The sequence below is a fragment of the Canis lupus genome, chromosome 33 (assembly GCF_048164855.1).
Source record: "Canis lupus baileyi chromosome 33, mCanLup2.hap1, whole genome shotgun sequence".
Lineage (NCBI taxonomy): Eukaryota > Metazoa > Chordata > Mammalia > Carnivora > Canidae > Canis > Canis lupus.
In genome coordinates, this window is record NC_132870.1 from 16,191,787 (window position 1) to 16,208,028 (window position 16,242).

General features: G+C 34.6%; 1 protein-coding gene and 1 non-coding gene across 4 annotated transcripts in view; both read left to right on the plus strand.

The window, feature by feature from the left end:
• GRID2 (glutamate ionotropic receptor delta type subunit 2) overlaps positions 1 to 16,242 on the plus strand; it is a 1,466,011-nt gene that overhangs the window by 813,349 nt on the left and 636,420 nt on the right. The gene's annotated exons all lie outside the window — the stretch shown is intronic.
• Positions 8,838 to 8,943, plus strand: LOC140624067 (U6 spliceosomal RNA). Its single transcript, XR_012023603.1, has one exon. It is a non-coding gene; the product is annotated as a U6 spliceosomal RNA (small nuclear RNA).

Below are 16,242 nucleotides of genomic sequence, written 5' to 3' on the forward strand. Positions count from 1 at the left end.
ACAGTCTCGCAGCTCTCAGTAAGAACACTAATTTCCAAAATTTAACTTGAGCCCATGAGGGATGAAATTGGCTTAACTGATATCTCTTTAGAAGGAATGAACTTCAACCTGACATATATTCACTAATTATTATTATTTCTTAATTCTCTTAAACATAAAAGATGAAAGGCTAAAACGTAATTCTAATTGGCAAAGGAATTTCATACCGGGAAGGCACCTCTTGATTAGCAGCTGTGTAGGCAGAGGGAGGGTTGGGGATATGGAAATTTGGCTAAGAATTCACACAGAAAAGTGCTTGATGTGCTTCGAAATAGCTCAATCAGTACTCAGCGTGCTGTGAAAGCGCTCAACTGGTGCTCAACTTCCAGCATATTTAAATGAGTTGAAAGCTTACTTTTTAAAAGTGCTCAATTGGGAGTGCTCAAGTTGTGGCGCCTATTAGTTGAATGCTAACTAACTTTTCCTTTTCATATGGCTCACTTCTCATTTAAGCAAACAGATAGCTTTGCTCTTCATGTATTCAGGTTGAACCTGGACTTTCCATGAGATATTGGGAGATCTACATTTCTTTGGGAGAAGGTAGATCTCCAGATCAACCATTTCCATTGCTTTCTCTTGCTCATTCTTGTTCTCTCATGTCTTCACATCCTCCTCCTCCTCACTATTTTGAGCTTTCCTGTCTTGCTTGAAGGTAGTTTGAGAAGGCTAAATAGCAGTGTGCTGTGTTACTTGATCTGATGTCTTTTTATTCCTGATGCATGGGTTTGTTTTTTTTCTCAAATGCCTTTCGATCATTTTGATAACATTGCTCCTCAGAAATGGTTTTGAGTTTCATTCGCAGTTTAAGAAACTGTATAGCTTTGTGCTATGTTCCATTATGTCCACTTTTACCTTCGATTAATTCATTAGTATGTTGCTTTTTAGGTAGGACAGATGAATCCCATAATGTGCTATATCACAAATAAATAACTGTTAAATTACTTAAGGTCAAATTTGAGCTATATATTTTGAGAGTGCATTTTGGGAAAAAATGTACTATGTTCTTGAATTATCTTACTATTATTTTAATTGAGATGAAGGTTTTAATGGATTTCATTTTCTGTAACAACTTTAAAATCTCATGGGAAGATGCATTGATATATAAATGTATTTTCTAGCATACTTAAATGATGTCATCATGTATTCCTTTTGCAAGTACTTCATGATACATTACATTTTTTAAGTATATGCATATATGTGCTTGTTAGTCCATGACCTACTCAGGTCTATTGTTCAGTGTGTGTGTGTGTGTGTGTGTGTGTGTGTGTGTGTTAATGCTCTGGATACAAGTGTCAGGTGTACCCTGATTACAATTACAAAGTCTATACCCAGGTGAAGGAAGCCTTTCACAACATTTCCCTTTCAATAAAAGTAAAGCCACAGCTTTACCTGTAGAAATACAATATCAAAGCCTTTAGTTCAGTTTAATTCTTGATCTTCAATAATGGTGGGGCAAGTTGTTGTTCAAACTAAAGGTAACAGAATGTTTAGATAAATAGAAAAGTATTCTGTATACTTCACATAACAAAGGAAGAAGGGGAATTTGATGTCTTCATTTTAAGGTGAGTAGAATAACATCTTAATTTGCATTCTAGTGCAGAAATCCTGCATTAGCCTCCTAATGCATCTCCCAGCCAACCACTTGCCAAGGCAAAAGTGCCTTCCAGTCCATAAATGCCATTGGAAAGGCCATAGCTTTTTGTGGAGGTATATATGAGGAATTATTTGGCTGCATCATTTGAAAATGTGGATCATCTAACGCCCTCGTTCTGAGTTGGATTCTCCAAACAACCTTTTAGTTTTAGTTGGCTTCCATATTGGTCTACTGTAGAGAGAGAATAAGTTAGTTAGATGAATAAATTATTTAGATAACAAGATAGTCAATATGGTGTTATATGCCAATTGTACTTCAACTTTTTAAAAAGGTCCTATTCTGGTATAAGTGAAAGAGATGGGAATCTCACTGGAAATTTGGATGAGGGCTTTCTAACTCTGTGTGTGAATTTTGCTAGTGTGAATCTGCACTGAGTGATGAAATAGTGCATAGTGTTCTGAGTCTATAGTGTTAAGGGCCAGACCTTGGACGGCCATGAATTTAGTGAGGTGATGACTATCACACCTTGAATTCTAAGAAAACTTTCTGGATGTCAAAATTGTATTTTAAATCTTTTTTCTTTTTGAAGAAAAAGAATTTATTGAATTCTAAAATCTCTTGAATTTATGTGGTGTTTTCACAATAATGCTATCCTCAATTTTATGAGCACAATGAACTTTTTTTTAACCTTTGTGCTGACATTCAAAACTACAGAACTAAAGACATTTCCATAAAAGTTAAAATCTGATATTTTTAGCAACCTGGAGTAGCTCATAATGAAAATATCCAATTAGGAATATCTTTTTATATATATATAGAACAAAATGAAGGAAGTTGGGCAGCAGAGGTTTCTTCGCCAATTCTACCCAGTGGCTATAAGAGGCAGTACTATGTTATTGCTTTGCTCTAAAATAAAGACAGAAATGCATGACCTGTTGCCCCTCACTGATTGGCGTATTGAAACTTGTCTATTAAATTACCCTTTACAGAGTTTCACCATGTTCTCTTTCTCTGAAAATAAAAGCTAATTCAGCTTTTTTATTGTTATGAGAGAAAAAAGTAATACCTAGAATGGGAATTTGCCATGCAATCATATGTTCAAGTGATGTATTTGTTTTAATAAACCAAGAAGGTATTTAGGTGGTTTGCATCCATTGTAAACAATTATCCTTTTGTACTTACTTGACCTAGTTAGATAATGACATGCAGATAGATTGGATTCACCAACGCATTAGTAAAAATGTTCCGTGGGGTCTTAAAACAATTGCTTTTAATATTCCTAAACAATAGGAGGCACCGGGTTCAGCCCCTGTGAGGTGTATGGTGCTTGTTTGCAATCAGCTCTGACATTTTCCAATATTTCCACTAGAAAGGAGTTCTATTTTGAAAACACTTATTAGAGAGCAGCTGAATGTGCATAGTCCATTGAGTACTACATATTTTTGTTGATTCATTGTTTTCAGTTGTTGGTGGCCAAGATTAAGAAATGATTGAGAGAGCGTCAGTGTGTGTTACTTGATTGCTATATAGGATAATTTTTTTAACTCTTTAATATTATCTTTTCCAAATTAGGATTTTTTAAGTCTTATTAATATGCAAATACATGGTGTGACTGTGTTTTTCCTACTGTATCATCTGCTTTCCAATTGAAAATTAATAAATGCTCTCAACTGGTCCTATAGTTTTCATCAATATGAGCAGATGTTGCTATTGTTTGTTTGACTGGAGCATTTACTTTGAAAGATACCATCTGAGCTTGAAAATGAACTAAACTCTAGTCCTGTTTTTGTATAATGGTGTCAGGAAAATATTTTGTTTTGTTTTGATTTCAGTGGTAAATCAATGGTAGTTATCTGATCATTTTTAGGATGTGAATTTAAGAGAGAAATCATACTTGCTTTTGGCTTTTGTATGTCAGGTCTACAACAACAACAACAACAAAACACTTGTCATATGGGGGTCAAATGACAATGCATCTATAACAGTGCTTTTTGCTATGCTAAAATTTCAGTCATTTTATCCATTTTGTATAAACTGAGCCAACATATAATGCAAACCATATGCTACTGTTCTGACCCAATTATGAATTGTTCTAAGCATTATAATACCTCCTTAGCACAGATACTATTATTATTCCCATTTTATATATGAAGCTAAGGTACCAGAAGATATATAGCGTTCCCAAGATCACACCGTGGATTGCAAGCCAGGCAGCATGCCTCTCCAGTCTGTGCTTCTAACTGCCATATTGTGCTGTGTTACAAATTCCAAGGGTCTCTGTTATTCCCCTGTGAAAGCTAGCCTTGGCTTTTTGTAAATAAGTTCTTGCCTTAATGGTAAGATAGTGGACTTTTGACTAGTGGAAATTATTATTTGACTGAAAATCTAGTCAAGGTTTCTGAAGGACATACATCCAAAAAAGGGAAGAAGAGAAAGGGAGAGGCTCACAAATTAGTTAATGCCATGCCAATGCTGAAGATCAATGGGATAAAAATATCATACTAACCTATTTACTTTGTCTATTCTTAAGGTTTAAAACTTTCAACAAAAAATAATCATTAAAAGGTCTTAATATACAGTGTTTTTTTATTTTTTTATTTTATTTTTTTTGTTTTTTTTAATATACAGTGTTAATACTGATTGCAATATTCTTATTTATTATCTTGTATGTACTGGAATAAATCATTTGAATACACTGCTCATAAAAGTTATATGCTCATTATAAATGTAAGAAGGGAGAATCCTAAAGGACAGAGTATAGAATAATCTGTTATTGAGGCAAATTTACCTTTTTAAAGATACCTTATTGTTCTAGAACAAACTATAATAATAGGTGAATAGAACTTCATTAAATTTCTAAGGTGATTCCCTCAACTGAGCAAAACATGTGGACCAGTGATTTTCAGGGTGTAGAATGCTGTACGAATATTATAGGAAAAATAGCTTCTTTTATCACATCACCACAAGTACTAAACCCTTATTTTTTTTAATATGTTGAAAAAGGAAGGGCAGTATGGCCTCTTTCACTGGATACTCTATAATCTAAGGTTGTTGATTTTGATGCAGATAAAAATTAATGTAAAAATATTAAGTACATGCAGAGAAAATAAAATGTGTAATTGTGAAAAATTGTTTTAAACTTTATTTTGGCTTTTCAAATTCTAAATAATGAAATTTGGCTTATAAATGTTACCAATTGAGCCAGCTGATATTTGGCAAAGTCATATTTAACCCTTCTCAAGTTTCAGTGGGGAATCAACATTTTGCAGTTTGCTCATCTTAGGCCGATGGTTATTGCAAAACTCTAGCCAGGGGTTTATTTGTCCCTTGAACTCCTGGGAGGAAAAATAAAAGAGCTAAATGCAAAGTAAAATAAACCTTTGAATTATTTTAGAATTTGTATAGACATTATTATGATTACTATGCAGAATGATGCCTTGCCCTTGAGAAATTTGCATTGTACATTAAGCAAACTGCCAATTTATACTATTGCTGCTTGAGGTGACACAAGTACCTTGCCCTTTAGGGCCCAGAAGGAACCCAAAAGAACCCCTCTGTCAATATCATTCATGCAAGTGACTAATAATGTCAGATTTATGTAGTGAAGCAAGTAAACAGAGAGTGTTTCATGATAGAAACAAATAGTATATGAATGCACAAATGAGAGTGAGATATAGTTTGAAATAACAGTGAGACATGCAGTTCAGGCTATCCTGCTCTGATTTGTAAATTATCTTTTTTTTTTAAATATGTGGGGTTTTTTTTATGTGGGGTTTTTTAAAAAGATTTTATTTATTTATTCATGAGAGACACAAAGAGAGAGACAGAGACATAGGCAGAGGGAGAAGCAGGCTCCATGCAAGAAGCCCGATGCTGGACTCCATCCTGGGACTCCAGGGTCACGCCCTGAGCCAAAGGCAGAGGCTCAAGGGCTGAGCCACCAGGCATCCCCTGATTTGTAAATCATCTAATAGATTTGAAATATCACACTTGAAACAAATGTGCTTCATCTCTATGAGACAGAAATATCCCAGGAACGTTTTAAGTGTATCATGTTTAATAACATTTTGTCGTGAAACCCAAACATGTGGGATGGCTGAATAGTTATTACATTTTATATTTATCTACCTCGAGTAGCATTTTAGAAATTAAAAGACAAATTTAATTTAATTCACCTATTCACCTATTTTGTAATTCACATAAAGTTGAGCTTTTTGTTATTGAACATAAAAGTTTAACAATAATTTCTTCTTAATTTAACATCTAAAGACATTTGAGTTTTATTATATGCCACATTTATATCATAATACACCCAAGATTATGGCTAGATATAATATGCTTATGAAAAATAATCATGTATATATCATCACCTAATCTGAGGAATAGGCGGGTGAACTTAAAATTGGAAAAACGGTAACTGTGGTGGCCATAAAGATTTGCTGGATAGATTTGGTAGGAGGGAATGAAAGGAAACCATGAAGGGTAGTTATTACTATATCCTTTTTTTTTTGAGGAAGAACAGTCTACGCTGAGAGAAGTCAGGTCACTAACACAAAAATACCATGGCTAATGAATGAATAGCCACTTCATGTCTGATTAAATATACATATATTGACTGTAGACACACACACACACACACACACACATACACACTCCTGGTTTGTGCCTGACACCATTCTTATCACTGAGGATACTACAGTAATAAGAGAAATGACTTTATCCTTTCTCTTAATTTATTTTCTAATGCATGAAAGTAGAAATAAGCATGGTAACAAATTATTTTGATATTTGTAAGTGCTATAATGAAATAAAATAATGAGGAATTTCTTTCCAAGGGAGTAATATACTTTTGTAACCAAAAACGTACAGTATCCTACAAAGTTTCTTTCTTCTACTAACAATACTTCATGGAGTTAGACCCTATGCAGTTGATGACTGTATAGTCAAACTATCTGGGTTCTATATACATTTTCTATATGACAATGAGCCTATGTGAACCTCAATTTCCCCACTGACAAAATGGAATCAGTATTAGTACTTACCAACATTTTAAAATTGTTAAAAGATTAAAAAATTAAATCTATATAAAACACTTAGAATAGTTTCTGATACCTCATAAAAACTCAAACATGTGCTGTTCTTGTTCTTTTCCTTATTTTTACCTGTGACTGTTATTAATCCTGATTCAAAATACTGTTAAGCCATAATTGTTTTTGATGTTGGTGAACTCTTGGTATACAGTGTCACAAACACTAGGTAAAGTAGGGTTTCAGTACTTCTAAGAATACCCTAAGTGAACTTAGTCAAGGTTCTCTTTGAATGTGATATGCTTGGGATGCCTGGGTTGCTCAGCAATCCAGCATCGCCTTCAGCTCAGGGTGTGATCCTAAATTCCCGGGATCGAGTCCCACATCAGGCTCCCTGCCTGGAGTCTGCTTCTCCCTCTTTCTGTGTCTCTGCCTCTCACATGAAGAAAGAAAGAAAGAAAGAAAGAAAGAAAGAAAGAAAGAAAGAAAGAAAGAAAGAAAGAAGTATTTTTAAAAAATGAATGTGATATGCTTGAACATCCATGGCCAACACTTTTATACAACTTAGATTCTCTCTTATTTACTCTTCTCTAAATTCTTATTGATACAGGATGCCCTTCATGCTCTATTAAATATGTTTACTGTTTCTAATTGAACCACCTTCTTCAAATCTCTAAGTGGCTACATTATAGAATGCCCAGTCAGAATAGTTAACACATCAATTTGTCTCTCATATCCTAACCTAAATGCTACTCTGACTTGTTATTGTCAAATTGACTCTTGACTCTTCAGATGCTATTCTAATGACTCCTCAAGTTAATTATACTTCTATCCACTGAATTACTGAAGCCAGACAACTGAGGGTTGCCTACCTCTCTCACACCTCATATGACCTCCCTATTCTCCCAGGTCTCTTTCCCTCTCTCCATCTCTCCATTGTCACTGCCCTCGTTAAGGAATCTGTTAACTATTAACTCTCAGTTTCTTTTGCCTAGCTCATTACTTCAGGTTGCTAATTGCACTAACTTCCTTCCGAAACTCTTTCCTAAGTGATGTCCAAGTAATCTTTCTAAAATGCAAGGCTTATATCACAACTTTAGCTGAAATCTTTTGATAGTCCTTTATCATCTTTAGGATAGTCTCCTCATAGATGCATACAAATCCTTTCTACCTTTATCCCCTGCCATTGTCTCTTATTTATTCAATATTATATTTCCCTGAGAAATTCTTTGCTTTCCTACTTACCCTTCAAGATTCAAGTTGTGTAAATCAACGTTCCAACCAGAAAGAGATTTCACACTCAAAGTATTCAAATATCTCAAGAAGGGATCATTACAGTGGGTCTATTTGTGAAAGTCTAGGCACAGCACGGGTAACACAGAAATAATGCAATAATCAGAGCTAATAAAAGAGCAAGAGATACAATCCCAGGCCTAAAGTAGTATAGGGGGAGAGTGGTTATCTGAAGCTAGAAGGAAAGGGAGCTATGTAGAAAAGGCTGACAGGAAAGGCCAGTGGCAGTAGAACATAGCAACTTGCAGGGAGGGAGCCAGGAGAATAGATAAACTGGGTATATTCTTCTCCCTTTCTCAGATCCAGCACCAGGCCTTTCTTTTGGCTGAACCTTCGGGAAGTCAGAGAGCCATTCACATGGCTTTGGGAGCCATTCACATGGTTCACATAATCTGATAGGTCAGAAAGATAGAGGGGAATAGGTGGAGGTAGATCTAGAAAGCCAAATGAAAGATTCCTGAAACCAAGCTTTTCCAGTTTCTTTCCATGTTAGCATTTGTATTTGTTCTTCATGTGCTCCAGGTCATAGAAGGCACTGTGGAGGACCCAGATGGGTTCTGTACACTGCACACAAAATAGTTTGCATCACAGCTGAGGAAGCCACACTTAGGTAACCCAAATCTTTTTTAATAGGCTGTAAGAAAACATGCTCTTCATCACAGAGGGAGATGTTATATTTACTATATTGACAGTAATCAAATCTGCCCTTTGCTCTGGAGGTAGACATTACCTCTATCTTCCAAGGCTGTTTACAAATAAACATCCTTGCAAGATAGTTTGAAACAAAAGGACAGTCAGTGCCTTGCTCGTAAAATATACAAAAATCCAAGCAACCCTTGGAGAACTGTCACTGATAGTGTAATATTCAATTTCAACTATTTCTTGTTCTCTTCAGTAGCACATACACTAAGATTGGAACGATAAAGAGAAGATTAGCATGGCCCCTGCACAAAGGTGACACCCCTGCACTTTCAGCTTTTTCATTTTTATCTAAGAAGATATTATTCCCTTTGATTGTATTTAAAGTAAGGACAGATATGCATTTGAACTATGAGTGAAATAAATTTATGTTAATACTGGTTGAATCAATCTTATATATTTTTATTTTTTATAAGATTGCACTAGAGAAAAAAAAATCTCCTGATTTAAAAAAAAATGTTAAAACCACTGATTTAGAAAAGGACACAAGGGCAAGCTACTTAGATTAATTTATTCTGCATTACAACTGTGAATTTTACTCTTAATTGCTGCATCCCTTGTTGATTATTTCATAAATATACCAGACTTTACACAAAAATCAAAACATTTTAGTGATAGTTCTAGATATGAATATGTTCTGTGATGCAGCTTATGCTACCACTATGGTAACATAAGGCATGGAAAAGGGGACATAACCTGTACATATTAAGTGGAATTGTAAAATATATATTTCTACCATGTTTCATGTATATGTAAATTCTAGTTTACTAGTTTGAATTTTGATGAAGATGACAATTTGGTATGATATTTATTATTGCATTGCACTTTAAAGTGATCTAATTTATGAATTTATTAAACATATCTATTATTAAGCTCTATTTTATTTTATGGGTAAGTTCCCATTTTTATAAGACTTGGAGCCAGTATGAAAACTTTTAGGAGTGGATCTCTGGGTGGCTCAGCGGTTTAGCACCTGCCTTCCGCCCAGGGCATGATTCTGGAGGCCCTGGATTGAGTCCCACATTGGACTCCTGCATGGAGCCTGCTTCTCCCCCCGCCTGTGTCTCTGCCTCTTGCTTTCTCTGTGTCTTTCATGAATAAACAGATAAAATCTTAAAAAAGAAAGAAAGAAAAACTTTTAGGAGCAATTATGCCTTCTTTGGCTGCTCTAAGAGAGTTCAGAAGATTATTCTAACATCCGGATACAATTATTTATCTCTGAGGGGGATGTAGGAATACCTTTTGTTTGTCTATCTTTTATTATCATTGCATATGAGCTACATTCCAAATGTAAGTAATTTCGTTTGAAGTAACTGTCTAGGAAGGGTTTTTTTTTTTTCTTTTTTTAATATTACAAATTTCTCAGCTACTCAGTTCAGCACATTTGAGGAATTTGACTATGGACAACTAGAGACAAACATAATAAGGGAATGTATTTCTTCTAAGGCGACGTTAGCATGTGTCCAAATCACCAGGAAGGTTTGGGAAAACTTCGATTCCTTGGGCCCACCCCAGAATTTCTGAATCAGTAAATCCAGAGAATTTGCATTGCTAGGAGATGTTCACTGCTGGTTCCAAGACCATACTTTGAGAACCACTGCTCTGAGGAAAAAGTACTCAAATGATGGAAATGAAGATGATGAAGATGAGGTAATTATATGGTGCTTGCCAATCTGGTAAATTTTTTATATACATAAATTCATTATATCTCAGTTTAAATGATAAAACTGAACCTAAAAGAGGTTAAATTCCCCAAGATTACAACATTGAAAAGTACAATAGCCAGTCCTCATTCCAAGCCTTTCTGACTTCATCTTCTTGCACTCTTTGTTTCCCGAAGAGTACAAAACATACCTACAGAAGAAAAAGAAATTGTGACACAGAAGGGGAAATTACAGTCCATGAAGAGCTTTGGCTCTAAAAAATAGATGAAAAAGATGCACTGTGCTTCAGGAGAGCCAAACCTGTGGCTTCTAGGAGGGGTAAGAAGTTTCCTGTGTAGGAATTAGCACTTGGAATTTAACTCCTATAATAAGTCAGAGACAGTTCAAAGTCACACAAAGCCCAGAAGCAACCTGCAAATGACAGGGCAGAAGAAAAACACTAAATCAGGTCAAAGCCAGATTTCTTCATAGTTTTCATATTTAAAAATAAATGGTTTCTGTTACTTAGAGTAAATAACAATATTTCTTCATCAAAATACTGGAGACTGAAATGGCATACTCTCTGTGCTCTGTGCCCAATAAAAGTCTAAAATGATGTATTTGCTAGAGTACCCATAAAAAGCATCATTAATCATCTGGTTCCAGTGACAAGGGCAAAGACAATGTATCAGGGGGAAATAGGAACTTGGTGGATAAGCCTTAAAATCTGAACCATAGGCCAAAACAAAAATATCAGAGTCTGTCCTGCCTTTACATTTACTGACCATACTTTTCCTCACTGAACACACCAATCTTGTTTCTCACTTACAGATATTGCACTATCTGTCTCCTCTTCCCAGGATGCTTTTTATTCTGATTTCCACAAAGCTTATTCCTTCTTGCTGGGTCAGATTTCAAATATTGCAGCCTCAGGGAGACCCATCCCTCATCAGCCACACCCACAGTATTTAGTCACCAAATGTTGCAGCATATATTTTAGTTATTCTTAATTATCTTTTTCTTCAATCACTGTAATAAAGAAATGTTAAAAGGGGATTTTTTTTTGCCTATTTCTGACTTCTGAGTTTCTAGTATTTAAATAGTTTCTAGCACATATTAGGTTTTAAATAATTACTATTTCCTTTTGATAACTGAATGAAGGAAGGGGAGAGGGAAGAAAAAAAATTTAAAAGAAGAAAAAGGAACATATAGAAATTGCAACACTTGAACTGTGAATGATTAGTTATGGGATTCTCACACCTTATATCTGCACTGAGTTCCTAGGCTGGCAGCTTTTCACACTCTTCCTTTCCTTTATGGTTTTCTGTCTGCAGTGATGATCTCATGTAATGTAGTTCTGTAATCTTAGTCTCTTTTTACTCTTCTCACCCTCACCTTTTCTCTCAGTGGTCAAGATACACAAAGATATATATATATATATATATATATATATATATATATATATATATATATACAATAATCTAGAAAATGGCAAACAATGGGCACCTGGGTGGATCAGTTGGTTAAGCATCTGCCTTTGGCTCAGATTATTATGTCAGGGTCCTGGGATCCAGCCTGGAGTCCAATTCCCCTCCCTCAACCCCTCCACTCCACTCATTCTCTCTCTTAGATAAATAAATAAAATATTTGAAAGAAAGAAAGGGAAGGGAAGGGAAGGAAAGAAAGAAAGAAGAAAGAAAGAAAGGAAAGAAAGAAAGAAGGAAAGAAAGAAAGAAGAAAGAAAGAAAGAAAGAAAGAAAGAAAGAGAGAAAGAAAGAAAAAATAAGAAGAAGAAGAAGAAGAGAAAGAAAGAAAGAAGAAAGAAAGAAAGAAAGAAAGAAAGAAAGAAAGAAAGAAAGAAAGAAAGAAAGAAAGAAAGAAAAAGAAAACTGCCAACAAATTCATCGTTCAAATTTGGTCAATTTTTTAAATTAGATTGAATCACTTGAAAGATCTTTTGCTCAGCTCCAGAAGTAGTATGAATTATGTGGGAGACTCAAGACTAAATATTTTAATCCTATTCCTTTCCTCTTTCAGGAAATCCCCTTAAAAACCCAACTGCATGTTTAAATTTCTGTATTCAATTGCAAACTAATTTTATTCATAAAAATCATATTTAAGCTAATAGTGACATGAAGAGTTAACTCTAGTGATGTGTTTGGATTTTCAATATGTATAGAATTTAAGTCAAGGGATTTGGAAATACAGTGAAGAGGACAATTCAATTTGATAAAAATTGAGTCAATGATGAAAGCAGCATCCTATACACTCTAATGTAAACCCAGTCTTTAAAATTAATATTTATGGTACTTGGAGATGCTCTGAAGAGTGAAAACTTTTCATGTGTGATATCCTTAAAACAGAATTTATGTTCAAATTGTATAGATCCTTGTGCACAGAGAACAGTAATGCATCCCAAAAGTCTTTCTAGATTTTGGAGTGTGTGTGTGTGTGTGTGTGAGAGAGAGAGAAAGAGAGAAAGAGACAGACAGACATTCAGACACACAGCAGAGAGTTTGAGGGAGAGAAATACCAAGAAAAGAGCCATTGCACATACCTAAGATGTTCTCTTTTAAGAAAAGTTTTTTTACAGACATGTAAATATTATACTTTCACTTTACTACAAATAGAATGTTTTGTGAAGTCTGCTTGGCTATCATGATTGTTGTTTAATTATCATGATTGTTTAATGCTATGAAGTAAAGATAATAATATTGTTTCATTTGACTTTTAATTCATGTATTCACTCACTAGTAAAAATATTTATTGAGTACTTACTGTATGCTAGTCCAGGTTCTGGACGTTAGGCATACAGTAAAGCATTTGGTATCCTGTTATATAATTTTCTAAAGTGAAAAGAAGAGCAACAGATTCTTGGATGCATTGAAAATATAATGAGATTGAATACAAATGTATTCTGTGAAGATCTAGGCCATATTTCTTCAAATTATAATTTTATTGTAATGGTTTGATGATTTTCAAAAAATATAAGAAAATCAAGTAGATTTCTTTGGCAATTTTGAAAAGGAGTCTTAGACTAAAGATAAAATTGTATTAAATAAAAATTAGCAGGGTTTGTGCACTTATGTTGAAACCTATAGGTATTATCAGTGCAACAGGAAATGAAATTTATAACCATCCTATGGAGATGTATTGCTAGGAACATACTTTTTGTTTTCAGGGAAAAAAAAAATAATCTGAAAGTGAGTTGTAGACATATTGCCTACCATTCTAGAAGAATGACTAAAGGCTAAAAATGGTTATATAAAGTAAAAGAAAACCTTCCTCAGATGTAAGGAATATATACATTCTGAAAGATTACCTGTGGAGTAATTTATGCTCGTCAAATATTTTCTCCTCTACCAACATGATACTTGACACTTTCTATGAGAAAAATTTGTACCCAGATCAAATAAAATCTCAGAACAACCCTTTTAATGTCAGACTTTTGGAAAAGAAAATGTAATTCCTTTTGCAATTTAGTACTCACAGAAAAACAGAAATAGTGAAACCAGGAAAGCAAACCACAATGCTGATCACTTCTTGAGGTGCTGCTGCTAGGACTTGTGGGGAGAGAAAAGAGGACATTAAGACTGCCGGCCTCATGCTGTGAGCCATTAGCCGACTGCTCCAGGCTCTGTTACCAACAGAGGGGAGGTGGCCTGGATGCAAGGAGGAAAGAGAAAAGGCAGATTTATTGTCTTCTCTATAGGATCTTATTTCTATTCTACCCTACTTCTTTTTTATAAGACATTAAATAAGTTTCTTAACTCGTTGCTAGTTGTATTTTTTTGCAATCTGAAAAAAAATGCCAAGGTATTTATATTTTGACCTGAAAAATCATTAATTTTATAATGTTTATTGCTTTATAATCATTTATTTTTATTTTAAGTATAGTTCCTAAAGACAAGTTCTAGGAACTGGATTTCTCTAAAGAGTGATTTTCTGAGGTAGTGTTTACTACCATAGGTGTTTCTAACACATAGATAATGCCTAACATGCGGGTAAGTGCTCAACAGACTGTTGCCTGCCTATGTTAATATGGAAGGATAGAAGCCATGATATGTAGACTATCACGTAGCATGCAAAGTGAGGAGTGTAATTGCTCAGTGCCTAGATGCTTCACTCATAGAGACTGAGTTTTAAAACCCAGCTCTGACTTGCCACTTGAGCTTGAATAAGTGCGTTAACTTCTGTAATATGTTTTCTCTAGAAAATAGACATAATACCTCTGCCAACTTTACAAATTATACATAAACCAGTATATTAAGCCCTGAGTATGTGTCTTGTCTTTCAGTATCATTATTTTGAATGACATAACATACATACATAGTAAAGAAAAAAAAGAAAGAATGAATGAAAAAAAGAAGAGACCTTGCAGGAAGGAAAGGATTGAAACTACTTTACATGTAATAATTAATTTTTAATTATTTATTAAGTCTTCTTTATATATTTCACAGAAGTATATTCTTTGCTCAATTATAACATATTAATTATTATGTGATTCAGTATATTTATTGAAGGATGATTTTAAGTGATGGTTGTTTAAAATGTACCAAGAAGCATCATTTTCAGTATATTTAGTGAGCAATGGGAACCTAAATGGACTACTTTCATTTGTAAATATATGTAGTTACTAGTAGAGTTGCATATGATGCCAACGTAGTGCTAGAATGCTAGCTAAACGGGGCTGGGATTTTGGTCTGTTTTGTCTATCATTAGTTGCTTAATTTCTATAGTATAGCCTAAATATGGTCAATGTGCAATAAATATATGTTGACTAAAGCAACAAATTTGGCAGCATTCTGTATATTCAGATTGTTTACAAGAATTTTTGACACTGCTGTTATAAATCAACCTCATGTATGCCCATGACAAAGGAAAGTTCTGTTTCTTTTGCTTGGGCAAATGGCACATGAATTTATGTCTCAGTAAGAATTAGAGGAAGCCGTTGTTCTTTTCACTGCCTCATTCCCTTGGCTGCCAATTCTATACAGTCCTGAGGAAATGATGCAACTAGCTTGCAGCTCCTCACACTAAGTTCTGGGTGACATTCCTGCACACACAGAGGAATATACACTCTGTGCTTATGCAAAGCTTTTGGATCAACAACATGTAGAAAATTCTAAATCTCCATTTCCTCCCACAGGTGCAAAATAGCCACAGGGACACCTAGGATATCAGAGAACTGAAATATTGTCTTACAAGTAACAACCTGGATGTTTAACTCAGAGAAGAGCTTCTATGGCCATAACAATAGTGTTCAGATATTGAAATCCTATCAAGAGAAATATTAACTTTATAAATTTGCGTTGCTACAGAAGACAGAACTAGGATTATAGGTAAAATTTTCAAAGGAGCATTTTGTAATTCAATACTAGAGAAACATTTTAAGAGCTAGAGTTGCCCAAAATCGAACAACTTGCCTGGTTAGTTAATGTGCTAGTTAATTCTTTGTATGGAAGTTTTCAGGGAGAGACTAGTTGTGCATACTCAATTGCTGTGGAGTGTTCTGAGTGAAAAAGCGAAGGAGATGATTTAAGATTACATTCTTTAAAAGGGTTATAGTATCTGGCCATAATATCAAACAACTTTAACCTACATATTATGTCTAGGATATGTTAGTGGGCTTATAGACATTTACACATCATAGTTGACAATACATAGAGCAGAGACATTTATTATATAATTAATGTAATCTTAGCAAAGGCATAACATGTAAGGTGGGAGTAGGAAAAAGACAGGGCATACTTAGTTATCTCTTTAAATTTCCCACTACAAATGTTTCCGGTTGAAATAGCCTCTTTCCTTATAAATACTCACCACCACCACCATCAGAACTCATCAGAAAGGCACCACATAAAGGTATAGCCTTACTCAACTTCCTTGGTGGTCAGGGAGAGCTAAAGGGCCAAAGATCCGGCTGCTCTCCAAGTAGAGACCACAA